Raw genomic sequence first — 5,948 nt, forward strand, 5'->3', positions numbered from 1 at the left:
TAATAATAATAATATCTTTGACCTTGACATGGCAAGGTTAGTTCAGGGTTTCAAAGGTTAAATGGTATAATTACATGATATTCTAATTTTCATTTGTAAATTGCTTTTTTAAATCTTTTTGTAAATGATTAATTTGAATGACACTCATGTTCATTCAAATAGGAGAAAATATTTTAATCATTTTTACTTGATGGTTACGTCATTAAATTGACACTGCACTGTCATTTTTTCATGTCATGAAAATTCAACAAAGAAAAATGTTTGCAATAAAAATAAAAAGATTACATTTTTAAGAACTTGACACATATGCTTTAAACTATATTATTAAAACCTTTCTCCTTGTCATCACCTTGTACATGTTCATTTGTCATTGACTCATTTATCAAAATGCTTATGATACATGTAGATGTGCTTGTGTATACATTAAATTACACGTTATGGATGATTGAGAAGAATCTGTGGAGTGTAGTGATAAATTACATGAAATCATACAGTAAACATGTAGGAAAATAGTACCATACATACAGTCAAACCAAATTTATTCAGACACCTTGAACATTTCATTCATTAATACAGTTTATTCACTATAGTTAAAAAAAAAAAAAAGGTAATAAAATATGACAAGATCTCAGAGTTAAACTGTATCAGAAAAAAAAAATCGTAATTATGTCAAATAACACTTGGCAAAACATGGTCAGGTCAAAGTGTCTGAATCATTTTTGGTTACAAATTTTTTATCAATTTTACTGGTAGTCCACTATATTAAGATTTTTTGGGTATAATATGTCACAGTTTACTTTTACTTTTGCTATCCTCACTAACATAAATGAACTATAGTGTCCTGCATCCATTAGTAAAAAATATATCAAAAATAAATAAATATATCAAAAATGTCTGAATAATTTTTGTTTTGAATGTATATGTATATGGTCTTCAGTTCAGAGTTCAGTGTAAAATGTATTTTCTAACCAAAATGAGTATTTAACTACTTTTTCAGTTACAATTATATATAGTGCTGGTCAAATGTTTTGAATAAATAAGATTTATTTTAAAGCCTCTTACACTCATCAAGGCTTCATTTATTAAACAAAACAAACAAACAAACAAAAAAACAGTAAATTATATTGTGTAATATTATTACAATTTAAAATAACAGTTTTTGCTGCTTCATATTTTTTTTCAGGATTCTTTGATTAATAGAAAGTTCAAAATAAATTATTTCAAATGAAAATCTTTTGTAACAATGTAAATGTCTTTACTGTCACTTTTGATCAATTTAATGCATCCTTCCTGGAAAAACAAAAGTATTAAATTGAATGGTAGTGCATCATGGTTTTAACATTGATATTAATAATAATTATATGTTTCTTGATAACATATTAGTATGATTTCTGAAGGATCATGTGACACTGAAGACTGGAGTAATGAAGCTGAAAATTCAGAATTACAACCACAGGAATAAATTACATTTAAAAAATATAAAAATGGAAAACACTGTTTTTTCATGACTGTTTTGTTCAAATAGTAAGCATTTGATTGAGCACTTGAGCATAATACACTTCTTTCAAAATCCTTATAAAATTATGTATTATTTTAAACTTTTGACTTTTGGTTCATTTGGTTGGAGTTTTTTTTTTTTTTTTTTTAGGGCAGATTTCTTTGTGATGCAGTCATTTGTAAAGTGGACTGAAGGTCAGTCCATTGACCCATACCGTGGTTTGCTTCTGCTGCTTTTGGGGTTTGAATCTCACTCGAAGGCACAAAAACACTAATTCCCATTTCCAGCAGCAGTAAATTGGAGAGAGAGGGGGGTCTCTAACTCCAGGGTGTGTGAACTACTTGAGGGATATTAGTGTCATGTCAACGGGTGAGATGAGAGGTGATGTGGCAGCAGTGTTTAGAAGCGGCCTTGTGGGCCAAACTCCACCTGAAGCTGCATGTCTTCCCGCCTGTAATCTAAGCAGCTCAGGCAATCTGCCACTGTCGATCGAGCCACTGACCTCATCACGCAGCTTGTTAACTGATCACACCCAATCACATCTTAATCACGACGGGCCTGTGAAGGCAGAGGGGCCCGCAGCTGTGCCTCTGGGACCAGGTCACTGCAGTGGACCTTCATCACAACAACAACCACTGGCTAGTCTGCTCAGAGCCCAGGGTCCAACTGATGGCCGTGATCGGTCTCTTTGTTGTCTAGAATAATCATATAAGTGTGCAAAGCATGAAATGCAATCATATTATACACATGAGAAAAAGATAATCTTGAAAATGCACCTGGGTCTCTCAATAAATCTCTTTTATAGTTCATTATAAATCACTAACATCCGTAAACTTTAGATTATATTGAGTTGATTATGCTGCTGTCTTCTGTTGACAATGAGTAAAGTGTTCAAATATTATTTAATTGCATGTGATACAAGTATAATTTTACCTTGTGCGTAATGTTTTTTACTTTTTTAAATTTCACCTCTGACATATTGACACTGATTCAAGGTTGATTCTGTAATATACAATTATTATGTAAATAGACTTTGAGATTTGTAAGTCTATTCAGAAGCACTCGGGTTTGTGTTAATGGGGTCAGACTGAGTTCAGAGGGGCATAAAAGTCATCAGACCCCCAATAATCTCTATCCCACCCTCATACGAACACATAAACAGACAATGTTGTGCTCTTAAAATGAGACTTTCATAAGGCCACAACAGCTGCATCAAATGAAGTGTTGGTGACAGTGCTTTCTTGGAAAAAAAAAAAAAAAAAATCTAAATCTCTATATATATCTCTATATCTCTATATCTTGCTGTTAACACTACCAGTGGTTTACACATTACTTTTAAATCTTTTTATTTGTGTGATTAATTTAAAAATTGCACCCAACAGCAAGTCACACAAATGATACTAGTAATTTTTTAATGTACTTTTAATTTGATGAACACAAAGTATATTTTTAATCTTTCTGTCATTATTTATTTCAGATTCAAAAGGACTACTTATGTGAACTCATACAGAACAAATTATGTTCACAATATGATTGTTTTTAAAGGAAAGATAACAAACATACTTATTATCATTTACTGTTTTCATCAGTGTTCAGTTGTCACTGTGCTCATAAGTGCTTGTTTTCAGGGAATTAAAGCACTGCCACGGGGTCATGCTGTTTTTATTGCACAACAAGACTGGACTTCGAATTGCCCTCTGACCCCAGTAGTCAAACCTGATCAATCCACTCATGCAGCAGGACGGCAGCCCCAGCAATCACATCATGTTGGCTGAAAGCAGGACATTTCTGAAATATTTTTGTTAATAGAGGGAGCAAGCTTTGCAAGCATTTTCTCCTGAAAATTCAATAGAAAAAAAATATGAGTCTGCCACTTTATTTACACCTGTTTTTTTTTTTTTGGTTTTTTTGAACATATTATCACATATTTTTGCATAATTTGACAACATTTCTTTGTTTGGGAATGATGCACAAAAATATTCTGTTCACCAGTGATATTTATTTGATAGTACAAACTTACAGTAACTTACAGTACGATAACTTTTGAAAAAATATATTTAAAAATATATAAATGATTTTTCATATGTTAAGTCTAAAAGTCTGGGACTTGGACAAGAGTAAAACAGTAAAATTGATTTAAAAAAAATGTTCAGATTTCTCCGGTGTTAATGTGATCATAAAAAAAAAAAAAAAAAAAAAAAAAAAAAAAATTATGTGGTAATCAAAACAGTTGTGATTGTCCACCATCATGATGTTTCCATTTTTTCATGAAGATAAAATGATTGTGTAAATGTATATCAAATTATAAGCTTTATATACATATATATATATATATATATATATATATATATAGAGAGAGAGAGAGAGAGAGAGAGATATTTTATAAGTCACAGCCATAATCACTGAGATTAATTTATGGAATTTATTTCTATTAAACCATTTTAAGTGAAAAAAAATAAAAAATAATAATAATAATATGGTCTTATAAATTAAAAACTTTTTTTTTTTTTTTTTTTTCACTGGTAAAAAGTTAATGCCTGACACTGGATAATAATAATAATTTTTAATAATATTTTATTTTGAAATTTTTCAATAAGGTGAATAAATAAATATATAGCTTGTATTTCTTGTAATAACTTTCAGGCTTATAGCAGAAAAAAGAAAAAAACTACAGAATCAGTTAAGGAGTTTTGTCCTTGTTCTTTAACTCAAAGACTTTCTGTCCTCCACTGGGTCAGCCTATTAGATTTTTCCAGAATTGTTTCTTTTTTCTTTGCCTGATCTGTCACAGCTTGGTGATGGGGTTAACAGTGTGGGAGAAAAGCTATCTTGTTGAGCTTACGTTTCACTTTCATGTCCTCTGAATCCCTTTTCGTGCTGAGATGTCAAGTAGGGATATGTGAAGACATTCCTCTAATGATTCCTCCAATTTATGGAAGCAGACAGCCCGTGCCAGGACCCCTGTATTGACTGAGTGACAGAGCACTCTCGCCACTGAAAGACACTCCTGTTTGTTATTCCAGACTCTCCTCACCGGACGGAGAATTGTGGCACTGGGGGCCGGTCAGTTCTCCCTCCTGCAGGCATCTTTGAATGGCTGCCACCAGCACACAATGTGGGCAGTGCCAAGGAGTGAAAGCAAAGAAGAGAAGGAAAGAGAAACTAGATTAGCCCTGTCTGCAAGGCCACTGGGCGCCTGCCTGCACCGAGCAATCCGTGGCTTGGCTCTGCTTGAAACACAGCTGCCAGTTTAATTGCAATGTTAAGATAAACTGCAATTTTTCTTCCTCGATTTCTTTTTTCCCCTCTTGTCTTTCTCCCTCTCCTTCTCATGCTTCAAAATCCTGTTATTGAGTTTAGTTCAAGTGGACAGTCACAGTGTTTCAGAGTAGCAGATAAAACTGAGAATTCAAGAATTGGCTCCTTATAAGTTCAGTGTGAATTTGAATCGATTTGGTCCTGAACCACAGGATATTGATGTAAATAATATGAAGTGAAATTGACTAAAATATAATTCAAAGAAATTCAACCAAGTCATAAGATTCTTCGTAAGATGAATTAGTTCAACTCAACAACAAAAATGGCGAGAATAAAGAATGTTCTTTTAAAGGTGTCCATTTGAGAAAGTGTTTGTCCACTATTTATTGCATATGATATATTAAACATTATTAAGATCATCTAATATTTCTGGAAATACCCTATATTGTCTGCATGGTAATTTTTTGGGGGGTAATCCTTGCTGATAAAAATAGTAGTTACAATAAAAATGAGCAAATTCAGAAATCGAATTGGAATTTAAAACACATTCTGAATTCAATTCTAAACCCTGTTATATCTTATATCTTAAGTATCTTATATTTATACCAGTCTTTTTGCAATTTTGTCAACTGTCGCATTTAACTTTCACGTGAACATGAATTATTGCTTATTATTTCAACCACACACTACCCATTGACAGCATTTATAGTTTTTACAAATGTGTATAATAACATGGGTATTTCTGTACTTCCTCGTAAACCAAATGGCTTAAAAAACATACTAAACTGTTTTTTTTTTTTTTTTTTTTTTTTTTTTTTTGAAATTCAAAAATGCAGACAGTTTCCTGTGATAGGTTTAGGGGTAGTGTAGGGGGATAGAATATAAAGTTTGTACAGTATAAAAACCATTACGTCTATGGAGAGTCACTGTAAACCACATATACAGTACAAGTGTGTGTGTGTGTGTGTGTGTGTGTGTGTGTGTGTGTGTGTGTGTGTGTGTGTGTGTGTGTGTGTGTGTGTGTGTGTGTGTGTGTGCGCGTGAGTTTTTGTGACATATCAGGTCACAAATTTGTATTATGACATAGGTATTACAAGGAGAGGGTGACTTATGAGGACATTACCCCATGTCCCCATTTTTCAAAAGGCTTATAAATCATACAGAATGTTTTTTTTTTTTTTGAGAAAGTAAA

This window comes from Megalobrama amblycephala, linkage group LG6 (assembly GCF_018812025.1).
Source record: "Megalobrama amblycephala isolate DHTTF-2021 linkage group LG6, ASM1881202v1, whole genome shotgun sequence".
Taxonomy (NCBI): domain Eukaryota; kingdom Metazoa; phylum Chordata; class Actinopteri; order Cypriniformes; family Xenocyprididae; genus Megalobrama; species Megalobrama amblycephala.